General features: G+C 40.9%; 1 protein-coding gene and 1 long non-coding RNA gene across 2 annotated transcripts in view; one reads left to right on the top strand and one right to left on the bottom strand.

Annotated features, from left to right (window-relative positions):
- The window catches only part of FILIP1 (filamin A interacting protein 1), a 95,999-nt gene that overhangs the window by 19,422 nt on the left and 53,298 nt on the right, over positions 1–23,279 (bottom strand). The window lies entirely within an intron of this gene.
- Positions 22,023–23,279, top strand: part of LOC131420588 (uncharacterized) — a 29,597-nt gene continuing 28,340 nt past the window's right edge. The window contains exon 1 of the long non-coding RNA XR_009223572.1: positions 22,023–22,137. This is a non-coding gene — a long non-coding RNA (uncharacterized LOC131420588). The remainder of the gene's footprint in view (positions 22,138–23,279) is intronic.

Genomic DNA, 23,279 nt, shown 5'->3' with positions numbered 1-23,279 from the left:
CAAATGAAGTTTTACTCTCCATCAGATTTTGAGAGGATTAAGTATGATTCTGCTCTAGAATGGGTACACTGATGGCATGCCTTGAAGTCTAGTTGTTGAAAATTATAAACTGACCCTCTGTGGGTTAGCCCCACAACCCACAGCCAACTAAGCTGATGATGAAGTTTAACCAGTAGTCATTTATCTTTAAAAGGCATAGATGACAGCAGCTGAAAACCAGGACGAGCTCCTGGCTGACAACAAATTATTCTTCATGAAGATTACGGGGTTTCCTACTACCAGGTGACCACATGCTCAGTGTTTGCCGACATTTGGTGACAGCCAGACCTCCCTGTAAAATACTGACTTAGTCTTTAAGAAAATCTCCTAACATACCAATTTAAATTTACAAATGTTACATTTTAAAATAAATCACTTAGTATATTGCTAGTAAATAGCCCTTAGTCACAGCAGAAATTAAAATCTAGAGGATCGTTTGTCATTTGCTCATAAAAACCATAGAAATGACTGGGGTTTTTTGATCATTTGCTGCCTATCAGTAGGCGCATATTTTTGAATCACTGTTTGGGAAGCTCTCTGATCACACGCTCTAGTATGAAGCTCCGTGACTTATACAGGAATATAACCACGATTCATTAATTCACTCAGTAATTCAACAAAGATGCGTTGAATGCTCTGCCATTGTCAGATAGCGTATTAGATACTCAGAATAAAAAAGTAAATTGCAATGCTATGTAAAAAGTGCCATTTCTGCTTTAAATATAAGCTGCTTGGGGACACCCAGGGGTGAGGATGTGACTGGAGGAAGTATTTACTCAAGGCTTTTGCAATTGTTGTTCCCAATACTGTTCCCTGCTATCAGGGGTGCAGACCATATGGTCCTTTGGGATAACAAGATAAGGGTCCTCCTCCTCTCTAGGGAGCCAGTCTCGTGCTGGGGTGCTTGATACGGTGAACGAGAACTGGACTTCAGCCCCCATTCTTTCATGGGGCAGGTGCTCCCGTGAGCTGCCACCTGCACAACCATACACCATAGTCCTCTTGGCTCTTCTTTCTCATCCAGCAGGTGTCAGTTCGCATGTCCCCTCCCCAGAAAGGCATTCTCTGACCAGATTATTGAAAATAGTTTGCTCAGCCACTCTCCATCATACCACTCTATTTATTTCTTTCACTACCCAAAATCATCTGGCTCACTTATCAGTTTACTTAGATGTTGTCTGTCTTCCCACCTCTCCACAGAGCAAAAGCTCCCTAAGAGCAGAGTCCAGGACTGAACACCAGCCCCAAACACAGTGCCTGACACACAGCAGGTGTTCAATCAATATTTGTTCCAGGAAAGAATAAACAAAAGTTACCCAGATGAAGAATGGGGAAATGACACACCATGTAAAGGGAAACAAGCATGCAAATGCAAGAAAACAGAGCCTCATTCAGAACAGCACAGAGTCAACGTCAGAGTGCAGTTGGAGGTGGGAAGATGTCAGGAGATAAGACTCCAATGGAAGATGGAGGTCAGATTATCAAGCAGTTTGCATGTTATTCTAAGGAGCCGGGCTCCATCTTGAGAGTTACACAGAGTTCCTGAAAGACTCTAAGAACAGTGATAATATCAGATTTGGATATTAGAATATTCTGATGACGATGTGGCTATATGGATTACAGAGGGGAAGACTAGAGGCACAGAGACCAGTTACGAAAGTATTGAAATTTTCTAAGCCAAAAAAAGCCTAGACTAACATCACAAATGTAATACAAGACAAGGAGATTATAGGAATAATTAGGATGTAGAACTGTCTGGTTTTGGTAACTGATTGAATGTGAAGGTAAAGTAGAAAGAATTATATAGGATTATTCCTACATTTTGACGTGGGTGACGATGTGAATGAGGTTGCCATTCCTTGACCATACTGGCCCCATTTGCATCATGATCTAACCAACTGTTCTAAGTGGTACCATGTGGAATCTTAGGGAGATGGTTATGATTGCCTAATTTTTCCTCAAGACTCTACTGGCTTGAGCAGAGGCCAAAACTATCTTTTTGAAAAACTCAACTCAGTTGAGTCAGCATGGGCAAGATAAATTTCTAGGTCTTCTCTAGAATTATGACTTTTTGAAATGCTCTCTTTAGATCTCAATTTTATTCATCTTTGAAAAATAAGTATAGTTTTCTCTTATAAATTTGTGAGGGAAGCAAATCAGGACTCTGAACCTCTTGGTGGGAAGTGTTTTGGAATGAGAACATCAACTCACTTTATGAAATCAATGTTATATATGGCTGTAGAAAAAACTTATTAATAAGTTACTAAAATACCAAGCTATTAACTTGTATAATGTATCATTTAATAACAAAATTCTATACTTCTAATTATTATCCTTTGTGTTACATGTTTTCCACTTACCTCTCCTGTTCCACTCTCCACATTCTCAATCCTGCTCTCTGCCCGGTAGGCTGACCTTTAGGCATTGTATTAAAAGCTCCTTCTAGCTTCCATCCATTTTGGTTTAGTCAATAGGAGGCACTGACAGGAGACTGGAGAATGGGGTATCAATTCCCTCCTGAGTCTTGGATATTTGGCTTCTTTCTTCTACTGAGAGCCACAGTCTGTTAGGCAGCTCTCTTCTATAGATACAGTTACCCTTGAGGGCTCTGGTAACTATGCCCTCCTCCAAGTTAATGGGTAGTAAGAAGTATACACTGCTGCACTCCTCCCCTCCCCCAAGTTACTAGCCCGAGGGAACTGCAGTGTCCCTTACTAGCTTTCCTACTCTCTACCCACACATGTATAACGTTGTCAAATTACCCTATTTGAGTCACCTGGTTTTTTGCTGTAACCCTGACCAGATCATACAATATGTAAATTTCAGGGCTCAGGATCACCTCCCTTCTCTACACCCAACACACACTTTATAATTTCTCCTGACACAGATCTGGAGCTTGGGGTACAAGGACAAATCCAAAGTACAGATGAGACACAGATAGTAGTAGTTGAGAGTGGGTCAGTGAAGAGTTGAGGAAAAAGAAAGAATAACAGGTTTATAGCCACATGTACATACTCCAAGGGTGGGGAGCAGAAACAAGAACAAAAGGGAAGCTGAAGAAAGAAGAGGGGGAGGCAGGGTGGTGTTCCCTCCCCTTCAGACCAGACACAACAGGGTTCATCTGTCCCTGCTGTAAGGCCAGGCAGCAGGCAAGGGCCTTGCCTTGGATCCCGGGACAGCAAGCCTGAAGCCTAGCTCTCTACTGTTTTCATTTTGCACTGTAGGTTCTTTAGAACTAGAAAATCGCTGGTTGATAAAGGAGAAAGACCGCAAATAGTGAAAGATGAATGGGAATATTCAAGAGAAAAAAAAATGGATAACCCCTAATAGAGGACCCAATATGAAATCATATGTAGTAATATGTGTAGAAAACTATTCTCTATGAAACTCAATCATGCCAATAATGCTCATTGACAGAAAATATATGTATATCTTTTTGACACGTCATTTCAAAGCCAACTGTCAGTGCTCAGTGTAGTAGATCAGAGTATGTGCTCTAGAGCCAGACCATCTGCTTGGAGTCTAGTTCTGCCTCCTACTCACCTGGGCAAGTTTCTGAATTTATCTCTTCCTCAGTTTCCTCCTCTATAAAAGTGGGGTAATAGTATCTATTCACAGGGTTGCTGTCAGAATCATATGAATTATTATCTGTAAAGGGCTAAGTACTCAATAAATGTTAGATGATATTAGGAATAATGCTAAATTGGAACTTAACTGCCAATTTGTATCTTTCCCTTCCAATGAGAATGAATTCTTCAAAGATAATGGGGAGGGAGGTGCATCTACTCCTACAATGGAAAATAGAATTTCATTCTCGAGACTTGAAAATGTTGTTGTTTACCTTGTGGGCATGGATGAGTAATTTCTACCCACAATAATAGGCCTTCTTTTGTGTTTTCATATTTCCTAAGTGGTTCAAAGTACTTTTCAAACACCCTCAAAATGATCAGATGAAATATTTTTAAAACAATGGAAGGAAGATGTTATTCCTTTTTTTTTTTTTTGATGTTGTTTACAAAGAATCAGCCAGGTGAATAAATTTACTTAACAATTTTCATGAGGAACAGAAAAAGCCATGAACCAGAGAAGTTTGCCACCTAAATGTGTGGCCTTGGGCTCTTTCTTTCAAGTGGCCCCTCACCTTCCCTAACTCTAACCCAAAGAGACCTTTCCTATCCCATTCCCAAGAAATGTGTCACCCAGTCCATCACACCCGATTACCAGACACTCCATCTAGGTAACATTTGTGCACTATCAGGAGAAACTCTCTCCCTCAGAAGTTAAGCTAACTGGAGAGATTTCCCCAGGGAAGCAAGAGAGTGGGAGGATATTTTGTGGCAGGTGGGTTTTTAGGTCCCTGCAACCACAGTGTGAGGGTGTCCTCCATGTACTTCCGGAGAGAGAGAGGCCTCTCCCCTGTGGGCTGCACTTGTGGTCACAGAAGGTGAGGGGAGGAGCTGGGAGCCTGACCCAGATTCCTGAGACTATGCAAACAAGGTGAAGATAATCCACAAAGGTACAGATGTACCTCATTCTACTCCACACATGCATACTCTGCTCCATAGAGTGCTGGGCAAAAGCCGTGTTTTAATCTTATATATCATGGTGTTAAGCTTAAATATGGGAGCTCACAATATAAAAACATTTCCTTTTGTAAAGCGTTTTATTAAGATACTATTAAGCTAATTTGTCTCTTGGGTAAATCTATTTTCATAAATAAGATTTGTTTGAAATAATATAGACATGAAATAAGTAGCAAATTAAATTAAGTACCTAAATCACTGGTATTAGTGCATTCCCACGCATTTATTTACTCAGAAAAATAACTCTCTCCCTCCTTGAAATGGCAACAGAATTTATTGCCATTGTATCTAAATGTTTTAAAAATAACTTTTAAATGTAAGTGTACACGAAATTTCACTAAATACTTTGAAAATTATTATGTTAACATTTATCTAATAATTATTTTATCCAGTTTTGGAACAACTTTAAAGCTAATGCAAAAAAACACAAAATCAAAACAATAAAGAAAATTCCAAAACCCCAGATTTAATTTTGTATTGATCCTATCAATCTGGAGAAGAAGAAATGTGAGCACCCTTCTGTCGTGGAAAGGATGTTTAGGTTCTACACGTACACCAAGTTCCCCCAGTCACATGGACGTAAGGATCCAGGCAGACCAACGCAGTGAACCCAAGATCTCATCACAGTCGAACTCAAGATTGTCGTCACTTTAAACACAGAGACAGAACGTTATGAATACTCAGTGTCACACAAACGAAAACCTGCCATCTGCCCTTGTGTTTCAATTTCTATAAAACAGGTCATGTGAATCTGAAATCACACTATAAAGATTTGGTTTGGGCCACGCGAAGTTCCTTTGCGAAAGACCCTCTGCACTCCAGCCCTCCCGAGCGCTCAAGGCCAGCCACTGATCTGGGTACACTCTGCTCAACTCAGACAATGCTGTTGTGGCATTTTGAAAAATGACTAAAGTTGAACTTTTTACACACTTGTTTAACATAGTCCAAACTTTAATCGCATTCCCACTTTGAAGTCAAACCTCCTCTTTGCTTTATTATTGATATCACTGCCACACTGTTTCAGAAAACACAGCTGTCTCTGGATCACTGTGCATTCTAATTCATTGCCAACTTTACAAGCCTTCTCTGCATATGCAAGGAGAGATCTGCAGAAAATCCACATAACAACAACAACGACAAACTTTGAAAAACATTTTTACCTCAAATTAGTTTTTTGCTCATCAAGAAATCATAAGTTAGGAGATACATGTACAATACATGGAAAGGCTGTCTGTTAAAAGCCTTCAGAACACATTAGAAAGACTGATGGCAGCAAGATAGGAGATTTTTCTGGTCGTATACAAACTCCCCAAGTTTCTGTAGGATGAGATTATTTTCCCCGCCATAGAAAAACAGGAGCGCGCCTCATACCACAACAAGGTGCATCTCGGCCAGTTCCAGTCAGGGATTCTGAGGTATCAAGGAAAGGCGCAGTGAGATGGTCATTTTCAAGGTTTGTCAGAGTCCACGCTCAGTAAAACCTGTAGCCGAAAGCTGAAAGGTTGTGAGTTCTCTCAGCCCTTGTCAGATCAGTCAAGTCTCTCCAAATGCCCAAACCCAGCTTCCAAGATGCTCTTTGCAGTAACATTTAGAAATGAGTTTACTGCCAAGTCAGCCTATTAACAAATGAAATGCGCATGGACTAAAGCAACAACGATGCTTAAATCAAAACAGATCTTGACTTCCTCACCTTAATACTAGGAAGCAAGGTAGCTTTTGTTTTGGTTTTGGTTTTCTGTAAGGGGGTACTGAAGTTTGCTCCACAGCAGCAGGCCCTGCTCAGCCCCCACTCCACAGGGATTAACCGTCACATTCCAGCCCTGTCATCAGAACAATGAAAGGTGAATGTTGTGCAAAACAGCTTGGGACCACGAACTGGTGATGCCATTCTTCCCCTCTACGGTTCATTCTTATGCAGATTTACTTTGGTCTGTGAACGGGAGTGGAGCTGCCCAGGACTGGGAGGGAGGGCAGTGCTTAAGCAGCAGAGCAAGTGGACAGGAATTGTGTTCTGCGCTGAGGAAAACGCACTGGGGAGGGGGAAAGTTGGGGAGAGAGAATGAGATAAAAAAAAGCTAGACATAAAATGTCAAATGGGCCTCACGCCTGAGTTTTCAAACTAGCTGAGCTCTCACAGTTCTATTCAACCCTCACTGGAATTAACCAGGGGTCCCACTGGAGCTTCATCTCTGATTCCACCAACAGGAGGGATTCCCGTTTCAACCAAAGTGCCGGTTAATTCACGTTATCTACATGAAAACACCACAGTGTGGGCTATAGAATGCCAAGTACCCTTTAGTTTAAGGATCATGGTGTCTTAAAAAAAATTTTTTTACCCAAATTTATTTCTTTCCTAAAAGTGTTTCCAAATGGCAAAGTGCTGTACACACAAAGCAGAAATTCCATTTTAATTACAGATTAAAGCACATCAGATAAATTAGTCAAATTAACTTTAAAGTTAACAGAATTGAATGTTCAGACAGCATTTTTAAGTCCTTAGATATCTTTCATATTATGTAAATATAAGCCTTTATGTTATGGCATAGAAAAGAATACAAAGGAAAAATAAGTTTAAGATAATTGCTTTCCTACATTCCTAGTGTCCAATCAGGCCTTTTGCTTTAAAAACATATCTTCTTAATGGCATGAACTTACTATCATGATTAGTGCACATTTCCAAGTTGCAGTTATGAATAAATGTGTTTGGACTATTGAATTATTTTGGTAGAAGTTACATAAAGCAACATTCATGGTTGAGGTAAAATTACAGATACTGAACGAATTAGTTGTTGTTTTTGGTTTTTTGGAGGGTTTTTTTTGCAACTATTTTAATATGGACGGGAAAAACTGAAATTCCAGAAGAAACTACTGCTGCCACCTGTTGTATGCAAGGCTGCCCTGGTGCGGGGGAAAGGGGCTTCTTGGCAATTAACAGACCCAAGACTGAATCTTGGCTTGGCACCTACTGGGTAGATAACCAAGAGGATGTTTTATAAGTCCTCTGGTCTCAGTTTACTCAGCTGTGTAACAAGGATATGGATTTTAACTTGCAGGGTTGTTATGAGAATTAAGTAAGATGAGTCAAGGCCACAGAGTCTGACACATAGTGGACCCACAATAAATAATTAATATGTTATGCACAGTTTATTCATTTTGATGATGGTAGGCACTTTTCAAAAATACAAATTTGTGGAGGCTGGCCCAGTGGCATAGTGGTTAAGTTCGTGCACTCCGCTTTGGTGGCCTGGGGTTCGAGGGTTCGGATCCCAGGCGCAGACCTACACACTGCTCATCAAGCCATGCTGTGGTGGCATTCCATACGCAAAAAGAGGAAGAATGGCAACAGATGTTAGCTCAGGGCCAATCTTCCTCACCAAAAAAACAAAAAAACCCAAATTTGTGGTCTCATTTTGACACAGACAATATAAACCCATGTTGAAAAAGAGAATCAGTGGGTCAGGATTGATGATATAGTCAAGTGGCATCTTGCATTCAGTCTGCTTCTGGTGATACAAGCGTGAGTTATAGTCCCAGGGAGCATTATGTCCAAAATCATATCAAATCAATATTAGAGACTAATGGTAATAGCAAGAGGAAATGGTTTATTACTTTTGAAAAATCTTTAAAACAAATACCATAAATGTCAATCACAGGCATGTTTTTTTCTTCCCTGCTTAATACCACTGAAAAGATACATTCAAAATTAACTCTAAGTCCTGCTATTAAAACTCACTTAAAATAGCTGAATTTATCATAATTAATCAAGATTCATTGGCTAAAGGACATTACTTATTAGGAGCCTCCTGGAACCTAGAGGAGATGTTTAAATGGGTGATGGAACCGTCCTTAGAGTCATAGTAGCTAGAACTGTCCCACGATTAGATCCTCAAGGGCAAGGGCCACATCTTTCTATCTTCAGGAGTATCCGGTATTCACTCATTCTTTTTTTTTTTTTTTTTAATTTCAGCTTTATTGAGGTATAACTGACCAAAAAATTATAAGATATTTAAAATGTACATGGTGGTGATTTGATATACATATACATTGTGAAAGGATTCCCCCATCTAGTTAATTAACACATCTATCACCTCACTTTTTTTTTTTTTTTTTTTTGGTGAGAACATTTAAGTTCTACTCTCTTAGTAAATTTCAATTATACAATACAGTGTTATCAACTATAATCACCATGTTTCACATTAGATCCTCAGACCTTACTCATCTTAAAGCTGAAAGTTTGTACCCTTTTATTAACCTTTCCCTATTTCCCCACCCCCCAGCCCCTGGCAACCACTTTTCTACTCTCTATGAGTTTGAATTTTTTTTTTTTTTTAAGATTCCACATATAAGTGATACCATGCAGTACTTGTCTTTCTCTGTCTGGCTTATCTCACTTAGCATAATGCCCTCAAGGTCCATCCATGTTGTTGCAAATGGCAGAATTTCCTTCTTTCTCTTGACTGAATAGTATTCCATTGTATATATATACACCACACCTTCTTTATTCATTCATCCATTGATGGACATTCAGGTTGCTTCCATATACTGACTATTGTGGATAATGCTGCAATGAACTTGGGAGTGCAGATATCTCTTTGATATCCTGTTTTTATTTCCTTTGGGTATATAGCCGGAAATGAGATTGTTGAATCATATGATAGTTCTATTTTTAATTTTTTGAGACCCCTCCATACTGTTTTCTGTAGTGACTGCACCAATTTACATTCCCACCAGCAGTGCACAAAGATTCCCTTTTCTCTACATCCGGGCCAACATTTATTATCTCTTATCTTTTTGATTATAGCCAATCTAACAGGAGTGAGGTGATATCTCATTGTGGTTTTGTCTTGCATTTCCCTGATGATTATTGTATTCTCTCATTCCTAATTGGCTGCCCACCAAAGACCAGGCATTGTGTTAGGCACTAGGAATATGGTGTGAACAGGACAGACAAGGTCCCTATACTGATGGAGCTCACACTCTAGCAATAAGTGCCCTGAGGAAGAGGAGCAGGGTGTTTTGAAGGGAGGTGACTGAGGGCAGAGTCCCTGCTCTATAAAGACTTTCCTAAGGCAGTGACATTTGAAGCTGAAGGATCAAAAGAACCAGCCCTGCAAAGAGCAGAGGCAGGGCCAGCAAGTGCAAATGCTAAAGTGGGGATGAGTGTGGAAGGTTCCAGATACAGAAAGAAGGCCAGTGTGACCAGAGCATGGAGAGCAAAGGAAGGACGTACAAGGCCCATTGGAATGACTGGCAGGGGCAGTTAGTTAACATTTTGAAGTGTCCCTATAAGGAATATGTGCTCCAGAGGTAGCTCTGACAAGATACAAGGGCTTCAATGTGCACTAGAAGATTTTCTAATTAGCATAAGGAACATCAGAAATTATTTTTTTTTATTGTAAAATGAGTGATTCAAGACATATGGTCTTCCATCCTTGTATAAATGAGACATAGGAACCTGGTGAGCCCAGCGGCCTGACGTCCTCGGGAATGCTGCTCTAAGACCCAGGCCTCTGTTGGGTTCTGTGTCCCCCAAACGCAGCACAGGATTCCATCACCTAATTTAACCAAAAATTAGCTGATCCTACAGCTAGAATGTTGTCACATCTGCCTGACTGAACTTTTCATGTGGGGAATTTGTCACATATCTGAAGGACAGGGGGCTGAAACTCCAAGCTTACAAGTACTGCTTACTAATAACTGTATGTGTGGCAAGATTCAGTTGGAAACTTGCTTTCATCATGACATGTCATTTGTCATGAGTTACCAATATTTTCCAATAAGATCTGACAATTGGGGAAAAAAGCAAGTTAACGTGGCCCAATTTGCCACACCATGGTAAGGAGTTGGATTTTATTCTAAAGAATCTGATTATATGACTTAGTACCTAGAGAACGTACTTGGCGGCAGGAAGGACAAGAGTAGAAACAAGATGTCTAAAGGAAGCTGTCGTCCTAGCCCAGACAAGCAATGCGATGGTAGTTTGATAAGACTTTATCTTGGACTAGGGAAGTGGCAATGGTTCTGGAGGAAAATGGACAAATTCCAGATATAATTTGGAAGCAGAATCAATACAACTTTCTGGTGGTTACATTTAGAAGGTTGAGAGAAAGAGAAGGATTCAGGATGAATGCTAGCTTTTTACTTTGAGTGATTACATGGAAGTACTATTAACTGGGATAGACACAACTGGCAGGAATGGATTTATAGGAAGTAACCAAGGGTTCTGTTTTGGACACATTAGTTTGAGAAGCTTATTAAACATCCAAATAGGTTGGTCAAGTATGGACATTCACTCAATTATCATTTACTCAATAAGTTAAATAAACATTTTCATTTAAAAAGGATTAGTAATTTTCTTTTCTGCAAATGACATACAGCCAAATGGAGGCTCTCTCTCTCAAACTTCTTAGCGTGTATTAACTGAAACGAGTACTCCAAAGTAATATAACGCACGTAGAAACTATCACTGTGATTATCGGTCCCCAGGTCACATCCTAAGTCCACTGTGGGCGGGGATCTTCTAAGATCATAACTTCTTAGACTGGATCCTAGAGACACATTATCCAGGCTCCCACTGAGATAGGCAGGAAGCTAGATATGAGCTGGGAGCAAAGACACTCCACCAGGTGCAGCATCCTAATTGCTGGGCAGTGACTCCTCTGAGGTGCAGCACTCCCCCCCAGCCCTGTCCGAGAGTAGCCCCAAGCCTCATTATACCCTTATTTGCATTGTGGTTTTGCCACCACCACCACCACCCCCCGCAGGGGATCACCGCCACGACAGTTCCAGAGACTCCTATGTAAGGGAAAAATCTCCCCCTCCCCACGTGAAGGTGGAGACAATGCCGAGATTGGCACATGTTCTGAGACCCACACCCACCCCCGGACCAACATTCCAAAACCACTGACCACCACAACTTTGGTGCAGCTGCTCCCTTGAGCCTGCCCGCCCCTCCCCTTGGGGGAGTACTTTCACTTTGTTAATAAATCCTCCTCTGTTAAAACTTCTGCTGTGTGTCCACTCTCAAATTCTGTTGTGTCTGTAGACCAAGAACCTGGGACCCTACCTAACCCAGCTGACCGGTGCTGGTAACACCATCATTCTTTAAGCAGCTGGTTGCCACTGAGCACCATGACCTGAACAAGCAGCTCTTTTTTTTTTTTTTTTTAAGTAGAGAAGGATACTCTTTCTTTTAATTTTTTTTTTATAATTTTATTTATTTACTTTTCCCCCAAAGCCCCAGTAGATAGTTGTATGTCACAGTTGCACATCCTTCTAGCTGCTGTATGTGGGACGCGGCCTCAACACGGCTGGAGAAGCAGTGCGTCGGTGCGCGCCCGGGATCCGAACCCGGGCCACCAGCCGTGGAACGCGAGCACTTAACCGCTAAGCCACGGGAGCGGCCCCTAAACAAACAGCTCTCAAAACCAAGTCTTCTCTGGGCCGGCCCCGTGGCTTAGCGGTTAAGTGCTCGGCCTCCACGGCTGGTGCCCCGAGTTCGGATCCCGGGCGCGCACTGACACACCGCTCCTCTGGCCATGCTGAGGCCGCTTCCTGCATACAGCAACTGGAAGGATGTGCAGCTGTGACACACAATTGTCCACTGGGGCTTTGGGGTAGGGGGGGAAGGAGGAGGATTGGCAATAGATGTTAGTTTAGAGCCGGTCTTCCTCAGCAAAAAGAGGAGGATTAGCATGGATGTTAGCTCAGGGCTGATCTTCCACACCAAAAAAAAAAAAAAAAAACCAAGTCTTCTCACAATTGTTCCTTATTCCAATTGACATGAAAAGAAGAGACAAAGAGGACATATTTCCTGAACATTTCTGAGAAAGATCTAGTTTAGCATATGGCAAGTGGGAAGTTGCTCGATGTGTGGGCCGTCACTGTACTTGCCAATTCAATGTGCTTTCATCTCAGGAGACATTTTTTGCAGCACAGGAGGTTGTGCTCCAGAACTTTGAGAAACGGATACACTAGGGCACTGGAGTGGGCAGGCAAGGGGAAGAAAGTCAGAGGATGTGCTAGAAGCCCCACACCTGCATTCCTCAGTTGGGGCAAGAGAACATTCTTCCAGGATCCCTCCACAGAGGTTTTGTAATGGTGTATTAAGTCTGGGCAGTAGTTCTGCACACAGCTATGTCTCCTTCCTTGGGAGAAATATAATCCAAAACTTCTCAAATGTTACAGATTCCAGAAGTGAGATAAAACTGTGAGCATTAGAAAGCTGAGCAAATCAGAAAGCACTGGAGCAGGGGATGGTGGATGTAGATAAGTGGGTAAAGTAAGAACATTTCCGTGATTAGAATACAGGATTTGGTGACACGGTAATAAATGACAAAGAGTAGGGAGACCAAAGCATTCTTCCCTTCTAACAGCACAGTGGATGTGGAGCAGTCACAGCCCACCATTTTCAGTTTCCTTCCCATTTCACATCAGACAAATGTAATTCCTTAAGCATTTAAGAATAAAATAAATAAAAGTAATTCTCAGTGAACTCCTATAGGATATTGGAAGTAATGCAGAAAATATAAAGAAAATCCTTACAGTAGAGCATTTCTGAATTTAAGAGGAATGAGTAAAGATTAAATAAAGTTGACTTCTAGTTTGTATGCAGTTGAAGCTCATATTCAGCCCCTGAATATTATTTGAATAGTTTCTTGGCTAAGAGTTCACATCCAAGAGCTGAATATGTTACGCATTGAGCTTGAAAGACCGAACCTTTGATTAATCTTTTCTGTTCAAGCTTTTCACCACCATGAAGTACTTTCCAAACACAGGCATTCTTGGAAAAAGAGTGCACACCCAGTCAAGGAGCCAGAAAGGACAACCTCTAAACACTGAAAACACCATCTTTCCAAGTTCCAACTCCCAGTCCAGGATTTGTAATGCTAATCTGAGTACCTTCTTCCATCCTGGAAAAAAAGGAAAAATATCAAAGTAATGGAGTTATTCACTGTGATGCTAAGAGACACATATTTTTCCAGCACTTTCTTTTCTTAACTCTTTCTTGGTGTATGAATTTATGCAAAAACATTTGTCTGGTATTTACTGAGGTGACAGCTGCCAATTTAAGGCAGCATTCCCAGAGCTTTTCCTTCCAGGAGAAGAATCTCACTTATTACTCTTCAATACCTGATTTTGTCCACAATGTTGAAACAAACCATCTGCTCAATGAAAAACTCAATCCAACTAGTTTGGAATTGCGGGACCAAAAACTCCCCACCAGCTGTTGGAAATTTTCACTTTTAATGCAGTTGCCTTTGCAACCTGCATTCAGCTGTTTTATCTGGAACTTATCACTAATGCTTCAATTAATTTAAAAAATCTATAGGAAGCTTTAGTTTTGCATTTTCTGACATACAGAATACCCGTCAGAATTGACCAACTGCCCGGCATTATAATTGCCCAGAGTACGATTGATAGCTTTAGCTTATTGATAGAGCAGGAAGAATAAAAAAAAAATCGGTCACCACAAAGCACTAGTTATTCACCGTATTTTTGCCACTTGGGTCGACTCTGAAGCTGTACTTATTGATTGAAAATTTGCCTGTTAAAGTACCATAAAAGCTGGACTGTTTGTTATTTCCTAATGATTTTCATTGTGTGTTTCTTAAAACTTCCCATCTGCTGTAGTTCCCGAGGGCTCACTGATTAACAGTGAAAATAGGCACGAATTTTTATTTGCATACATATGCTATATCAATCATAATCAAATTCTTTATCCAAAAATTATAAGGTAAATCTGCACTAGACTTTCTAAATAAGTGAGTTTCTATCTGGACTCCACTTAATAACCCACAATAATTCCCGTGAAGAACACAGGCACTTAAATCCCTCAATCTGGTGCGCTATCGGGTACAAGTCATTAGATTCACTTTTGTTCGTGTTTAAAGCAGTTTGTTTTACGCAGCTGTTGGGAAAGAAAATAATTATTCCCCAGGTGATTTTAATAAGTCAGTCCAAGTTGGGTTTAAACTTTTATTCTTTTCAAGATAAAAAATCTGTTCGGTCACTTCTTTTTAATTTATTAATTTTTTGAATATACAAAGCTATAGAAATACAGCAGTCAATTTATGACCTCAGCAAAGTTACTATAGCAGTTTTTTTTCTAAAGGATAATATAGTTACCACATATTTTACTTCTCATAAAATTTTATGTGGCTAAAAATCATAATATTGCTATTTTATAGAAAGTAAGTCATCATTTTCCAGCTATATATTTCATAGTTCTATTTTACTCCTCAAATATAACATTTTTATTACATGGGATTTACCTGTCCTTTGTAAATTTAAAGAGTAAATGCTAAATTTTCCCTTGACATAAACCACAACTGTTCTACTGATGGTTCTCCTGAGATGGTAGAAACCAGGCCAGACCAGAGGGAAAGGACCCTGACTAAAACATGGTCAGTTGCCCCCATGTTTACAAGTAAATTACCTGTGCTACACATCAGAATGACTGTAATAACGGCCATCAGTAAGGGTCCCAATTTTTTCCAACTGATTTGGAATGCTGTCTTTAAATTTCCATATCTACTATAATCTACAGCTCCATTGATCTGTCTATTCATGTACCAATACCATGCTATTTTACTTATTGTAAATTTAAAATGAATTTTTCTTTCTCAAATAGAACTTTTCTATTACTTTTTGTTTTCAAAATTTGACTATTCTTGCTTTTTCATATTTGACTATGAAAAAAATTCATATTTTTATATGAGCTTTAGAATCACTTCATTTAGTTCTCATATTTAAAAAAAAAGTCCTGATGCTATTTTTATGAGGACCACATTAAACTCGTGGGTTAATTTTTTGTTGTTTTTTTTCTTTCCTTTTTTTTTTTTGTGAGGAAGATCAGCCCTGAGCTAACATCCATGCTAATCCTCCTCTTTTTTTTTGCTGAGGAAGACCGGCTCTGAGCTAACATCTATTGCCAATCTTCCTCCTCTTTTTTTCCCCAAAGCCCCAGTAGATAGTTATATGTCATAGTTGCATATTCTTCTAGTTGCTGTATGTGGGACGCGGCCTCAGCATGGCGGGAGAATAGGTGCGTCAGTGCGCGCCCGGGATCCGAACCCGGGCCGCCAGTAGCGGAGCGCACGCACTTAACCGCTAAGCCTCGGGGCCAGCCCTACTCGTGGGTTAATATAAGGAGACAACATCTTTATGATGCTGAGTTCTCCAGCCCTAGAGTACGGTAAGCCTTTCAATTGGTCTCAGTCTTTTTCATATCTCTAGGTAGCATTAAAATTACCTATTTTATTTCTTAAAATTTTAGGTAATACCATTTTAAAATTTTTCTCTATGTAGATCTTTCACATTCTTAAGGTTAGTCCTAGATAGTTTGTATTTAATATAGTTTATATTATTTTGTCATTTGGAAACGTTTGGTATTGACTCCATGTAGTTTTGTCCCTTGGCAACTCACTTTACTGAATTCTCTTATTGTTTGTAGTAGGTTTTCTGTTTTCCTGAGTTCACCTACAATCTAGATACAAAAACGACGACCCGCAAACAATAGAGAAGTTTACTTTTCCAATTACTTTGCACTGTTCTCAAAATGTCTTACTTTGATAAAATGTAAATTGTGATTTAGTGAAACTTGCATTGTTTTCCTCTTGGTGTTTAATACACAGGTGAGCAGAAGAAATGGTCACTTTTAGGTATTACATGCCATGCCTTGTGGAAGGGGCTTTCAATTCATTATCTCATGAACATAAAGGACTCTGAGATTGGTACTCAGTTATCCCTGCTCTATAGATGAAGAAACCAAGAATGAGAGGGGTTAGAGAACCCGTCCAAGGCTACAGACCAATAAGTGGCAGAGTCAGAATTTGAATTCAGAGCTATCTGCCTCCAAAGGAAACTCAGGAGACTGAGAAAACAGCTGTCTCGTGTTTACAGATTTTGACAGTCTGGCACCATGGAGCTGGAGTAACCCAGGGAACGACTTGACCACAGTTGAAGAGGTTAGACTTAGCTCAGATGATCCTCTGAAGGTCAGAAAACACTTATAAGCACACCATCAGTACTCTGGAACCAGCCACAATACCACATTATTTCTCCTTAGCACACATATGGATTATTTTACTAATGAAGGTGATACTATTTGCAGGCCTCAAACTCATGTGTGCAAGAAATACAATTATCGTCATTTCTCTGTATCTCCTATCTTTTCTATTATAGGCTCCCTTTCCACTTTATCTTAGTTAATTCTAGGCAAGCTCAGTCAAGTCAGGTTTCCCTTAGTAAATTTAAAGGCTCCTCAGTCAAGACAGGGTCTCCTGAGTTAATTCTAGGGCTGCAGGACCCCATTTCTGGAGTTGGGACCAAATTCTGTTCCCATGAGGAAGGCAGATGGGAGGTCATCTGGTCATCATCCTTCCACACTGGCATCCTCGGAGATGCATACCGTGGTCTCTGCTCTCAGGTGTTGATCTGCTCAGGTTGCTGATCCAAGTGGGTCACAGTTCTGTCCTCATATCCAGCCCTGCCTCAGCTATTCCCATGGCCTTTCAGGGACATGGGAAAAGACTAAATATTCTTTTCGAGTTGCAAGATACTGAAGCTGTATCAAGCTCTCTCCAACTGGACATATCAGACACCAAGTTTTACTCTATTTCTCCTCAATTATTAGAGGGAGAACCACAAGTTTTGCTATGCCCTTTGCTATGAACTTAATTGCATCCCCCGCCCCCCCCAATTCATATGTTGAAGCCCTAACGCCCAATGTGACTGTATTTGGAGATACAGCTTTTAGGAGGTAATTAAGGTTAAATGAAGTCATAGGGTAGAGTCCTAATGTGATAGGATTGGAGACCTTATAAAAGGATCTGTCTCTCTCCATGTACACGCACATAGGAAAGGCCACGTGAGCACACAACGAGAAGATGGCTGTCTGCAAGCCAGGAAGAGAGGCCTCAGCAAAACCCAACCATCCTGTCACCCTGATCTCAGACTTCCAGCCTCCAGAACTGTGAGAAATAGAGTTCTGTTGTTTAAGCCTCTCCATCTATTGTTATGACAACCCAAGCAGACTAAGCCACCCCTGGACTCCACCTAATAATCTCTTCCTTCTCAAATTCTCCACATCACATCCACCTAGGGTCATACTACTCACCACCTCCCACCCCCACAAAAAGCTCATACAGAGCCTCTTCTTTTGCACTACCTCCTCCCACAACATAGACCTCACTTGCTTTCTTGCTTCTCTCTGAGAGAAGCATCTTATCTAAACAGGAAAAAAGAGGGTGATAAAAATTGGATCCACTTGATTATATATTATTTCTAAAGCTATACCTAGATCCTCGCCTCTGAAATCCAAAAGACAACATATTGACTTCTCTCCTTTAGCTGTGACAACTTTTCCCTGAGGCAGAGATTGCTTTTGGCTGGCTGCTCAAATGAGGACAGGTCATAGGGTAACAGAAAATATTAGGTTAAAAAATCCAATTATTATCATACTATAATAAATTTTTATAACTGAGCATGGGCAAATGAAAATGTCAAAGCTGTAACAATATCATAATTGAGTTATTTAGTCTCTGAGGTTGTAAGGGACAGGGTCACCCAGGTTACCTAAGATGATGGCATTTCCTAAAAAGAATACCCCGAGTAAATTAATGCAGAAAACTGTCCCCACAGCCAAACAAGCCCAGGGAGAACTGGAGTACTGTCGTCACTGCATAGTACACACCTACAGTTCTAGTGACCCAACAGCAATGCTTGCCACCCAGTGCTTGTCATCCCCTCAGAAATAGGTGTCCATTGAAACCCCAGACCTCTGATGTGGCTATTTTCACTCAGAATTTCTATGTCTCTGCTGGTTTTTTCTTGGCTTCTGTTGCCTTTAATTCTGTCTGTTTCATATCCCCCAAGAAAGTGTCTCATCAGATTAGTTGGTCGCTGTCAAACAGAGCACACTGTGTGCTCCATCAAAGTTTACAAACTAGTCACATTAGAAACTAAATAGCCAAGAGATGGGTTTTGCTCACCACACATTGTTTTATAAATTTGAGACAACATTGAAAAACTAGATCTTACTAAAATCAGAGCTCCGTCTTTTCCTGAAAAACCAGAATTGGCAACACTGGGCCCCCAGTCTAAAATGGGGTCAGCCTGCGCTGACTGGTGACTTTCCCTGGTATCAGAGCTTACTATCTCCAGCCTCGAAGTCCCTGCCACTCATGCAGAGTGTGCTACAGAGCTGGATCTGTTTCTTTCAGTTACTGCCCAGCCCTGGCAGCTTTCGAGTTTGGGACCTCTGAGAACTTTGTCTAGGACAGTTGTCTACTTCTGGTCTAATTGGTTGTGACCAGCGTTTACAGAGTCATATGACAGAAAGAATAACAGTTATGTGAAAGGAACTGCCTCTATTTCTCTCAGAAGAGGCCCCTTCAGTGAACCAGGTACATAGAGTTTCAGAACATATCTAGCAATGTTCTGAAAGCTTTCTGAAAGAGAACAACTCGATGACTGGTTCAGATCCAGAAAGACTCTGACCACCTGATACCTGCCACCCCTGAGTTCTCACTCTTTACCTCTCATATTTAAATTCCAAATACCACCCAACATCCCCACCTTCGGTAGGACTTTTCCAGAATAAGGGGTTTCAAATACCAGGACTGAGGCATTCTTATGCGTTAAAATCTTAAACAGTCAAGTGTGTTTCTTGCCCATTGTCTCTCAAGTCCTCCTTCTCAATGCTTTTCCTTTCTTGTGGCCAGTTTTCTGTGATTATTATCCCACCCCTTTTATAATATTAGAGTCCTTCCCGGTTCAAGTTCTGTTGTTGTTGTAAAAGTCCAAATACATTGAATCTAATTGACTAAAACTCTCCATGAGTCAGGCTAAGCCCTAAACTCTGGAAACCATCTTCACCATCTTTATCTACAGTAAAATGCAAGCTTAATTGACATTTAGATTTGCATATAATCTAATAGGCTGAGGCTGTAGGATACAGAGTCACCCAGCCAGCAGCACCACAAGATCCTGAATTGTCAAATATGATTTAACTGGATTCCATGGTATATTAAAAAATTTCTAAAGGAAAGTAAACTGCACTTGAGAAATATTTCCTGTAACAGTAGAAGTAAATTAATTCATATCATAACCTTTGATTAATCATAAAATTTTGATCAGATAACCTATTTTCCTAGGCATGTCTGTTCAAGTTATATTACTAAGACTGAAGAGTCTTAGATCAGAGGCTGCTAACTCAATCTCAACCTTGAGAATGAGGGTGCTATGAAGCTTGGGGAAATGATCACATCCACCCAAGACCCAGCATTTCTGTACAGGTGGGATCTGATGAACTGAATCTCAAGGGCATTTTTAATGGGCTTGTTCATATTTAATCTAGGGAGTGCCTAAAGATGAGTGACATGCTCCTAGTAGATACATTAATATCCTGGGTCTTTTAAGAAGATCAACTCCTCTTCTAACTCCAAACTTCCAACACTGGAAAGCTGTCTTTTTGAGTCAGTGATTGCCTGGTCCCTTTAATATCACTTCCTTTACGCTATCCCTGCCCATTCCATCTTCGAACACAAATACCCAAGCTGTGTGCTAGGGGTGACCCTGCATCACCTAGTCTCCTTCACCTCAATCACATTTTCCAGTAGGAAGTGGGATTTGTATATTGCAAGGGTAAAGAGGAATTGGAAGGTGGAGTTTGATCCTGGTGTTCTTTCAGAAAATCAACTGTAAAACATATTCCTTCTGTGATTGAGTCTCTGAATTCTAATTCCTCTCCTTTCTTAAAAACTGTCTACTCCCAGCAGTTTTCTTGGCCAGTAGGATACTGGTAGGATTGTAAGTGGTGTATCTTGTGACTAAGTTAAGATCTGTGAATTTGAATCCTGAACCTGCAACAGAACAGATGTGCAGTCCGAGAAGTCACTGGCCAACCTTCCAAATCATCTTTTCTTCCTCCATGTACTGGGGAAACGAGGCATTCATTTTAATCAGAAGGTAAGAACTTGGAGGTAGAAATGGTTATTTTTTTACTATAAACTCAAACATTGATTCTTCCAATTAACTATTGGTAGTGACGTTGGTGGAAGGAACTTAACGTGTCTGCTTCCCTGTCTGCCAAATAGGGATAGTAATGATGCATCACATAGTTTTAGAAGAATTACACAGGTTGCATATGTGTCCAGCATCTGGGGAAGGTCAATAAAAGCTACCGCTGCTTTGAACAGCGTCTAGCAGAGGGATAAGCCTGCAGAAGAGGCTCCGTTGTTTTCTGCTATGTTCCACCTTGATGACTCTCTGCTTGATAAGACTTGATCATTTACACATTATCAGCAATCTTTTTCTACAAAGTACTTTATTGAGAAAAGTCAATTTTATTGCCATACTTTAGAGATAAGGTAGCTAAGTCTAAAAAGCTTCAGGATATTATGCCAGGGAACCAGACATGAATCTTTTTGTATAAAGTGGGCCAAGAATATTTCCCAGGATCCCAAGCCACTAGAGCCACGGACTGGTCACTACCCCACACGGGCAAGTGTAACATCACAGCCCATCCCCAGGGCCAGCAGGCAAAAGCCCATTCCGTTCACACTGACCTAAACAGACACCACTAAAGTGGGGCTGGAGAGCTTCCTTCCATGCAAGCCCCTGCTCCTGCACCCTCTGCTTCACAAGCTAAGAGATTTCTCTTGAGATGCTGATTTGTACTGAAAAATAAAAGAACTTATACTTGGAAGGCTTGCTGCAATATTATATGATGATGTAATTATTTATGTGGTCCCAGCTGAGCCTATAGAGTCCAAAAGCTTTAAAATCTATATCTACAGTTATAGATTTAGACAGCACTCCCCTCCGTCAGTCACACACACATCACCCCCTCAAATATTGCTTTAAGTTCCAGACCACTTTTTGATGTAACTGTGTTCTCTCTATTTTGACATTCTTGAAGCTTAAGATTAAAATCACAAGTCTTGTAGTCCAGACAGGGAATAAAGTATAAACTCTGAAGGTGATCTCATGTGTTCAGAATTATGCCTTTAAAGGTCACGTTGACTTAAAATACGAATATAGCGTTTAGAAAGGGAGCTTTCTTTACCCAATCTTAATTAATGCAATGAGGAATATTTTCATCTTTATTATTAACAATGCTAGTTAAGACAATGCAGTTTTTCACGCTATTTCCTCTTTTTAGTTTGGGAATATGACTATTTGTAAAAATATGCGGTAAAAGATGGCAACAAATTATAATCATAGTCTGTTGACTTAGAATAAAGGAAGCCCCAAACAATATCCTGCCCATTTTAGGTACTTAATTTGTGGAATTTTTATTCAAGATGAATTTAACAACTCCTGAAAAGTGAAAAATAATTTCTTCTTCTGTAGTTTTTTCACTTGCAGGTTCTGGGTCAGTGGCCATAGCAAGGCGGTAGCTTGGAGGGGGGCTTTATTTAGCACCCCCATAACCATCATCAGCCTCTCATCATAATTACCCCAAACAGAATGCAACCCAGGTAGAACGCTGCGTGCTGTTCAAACTCAGGTGAGACAAGTTCCCAGGCCGCACCTCCCAACAGATGCTGTCTCCAAGCTTCTCCTGTCTTGACGGTCTAGATACACCACTGGTCCTAATGTCTCTGTGTTCATATCCGCTCGATAAACATCTTTCTGCCTTTGAAGATTTTGTGTCATAGTTTGGGCATAAGAGCATGGAGGTGGGGAGCCCACACACATAAAAAGAAAACAAGCCATTTTGCACAAGGGCCTCATTTGCCCAAAAGTGGTAGACCAGTGGCCTGCACTGTGATCTTAGTTAAACTACATAATTTTTCTGGGCCTCAATTTCTCAACCTTTTGAAGGACTTGAAACGGCTAATCTCAGAAGTCCTTTCCAATGCTGAGAGCCTCGGATTCCTGGTTTCATCAAATATCTGAATCTGGATTGCTTACCAACACCTGCTACAGATCCTTTATACCTGGATTCCTTCTTGTTATCTTTAACCATTTTGCCCCGAGAACATAAGAAACCCTTACAGAGCAGGATAATTACAGAGAAAGGAGCCTAGATGCCCCCAGTGTCAGGACGGTCCTTTGGCTGTGCGCCCCTTCCTCACCCCACTGCACCAAATGGCAAGCTGCCCGGCGTGGAGACAGCCTGCAGAGTTGCACGCTCAGTGGGAGAAGCTGGGTGATTATAAGAAGCAAACCACTTAGGCTTATCTCAAGTCTCACTACCTTCCTTCCTTTACTCGTGCTCCCGGTAGAAACAAAGGGAAATGTTTCCTGAGGAAAGTTCTTGGCTCCTTTTTCTCCCCCTCACAAAAGAGACCTTTCCGGAAAAGGGGAAGGGAGTGCAAAACAAAGAAGCAAACAAAGGACTTGAAACAGCCTGCCCGAGGACTCCCACTTGTGCTCAGAAAGCTGCAGCCACGTGGCGCCCAAGAGGGCCGCCTGGAGGCACCGGCGCCCGCTGCAGTCTCGGCTCCTGGTGCCAAGGGGCCCCTGGGCCACTTGGCCCATGGGAAAGAGAGCCTCGGGGTCAGCAAACCGCCAGCCCCCATAAGTAGATCTAATTGTGACCGTTTACTTCAAAAAGAGGATCTAACCCAAAGCAGATTTAGCAGGGAAGTTTCCAAAGGGCAGCAGGAATACCAGACCTGACCTTTGAGAAAATTCTTAAAGGCT

This window comes from Diceros bicornis, chromosome 23, assembly GCF_020826845.1.
Source record: "Diceros bicornis minor isolate mBicDic1 chromosome 23, mDicBic1.mat.cur, whole genome shotgun sequence".
Lineage (NCBI taxonomy): Eukaryota > Metazoa > Chordata > Mammalia > Perissodactyla > Rhinocerotidae > Diceros > Diceros bicornis.
This window is presented reverse-complemented; position numbering and strand designations above follow the sequence as displayed.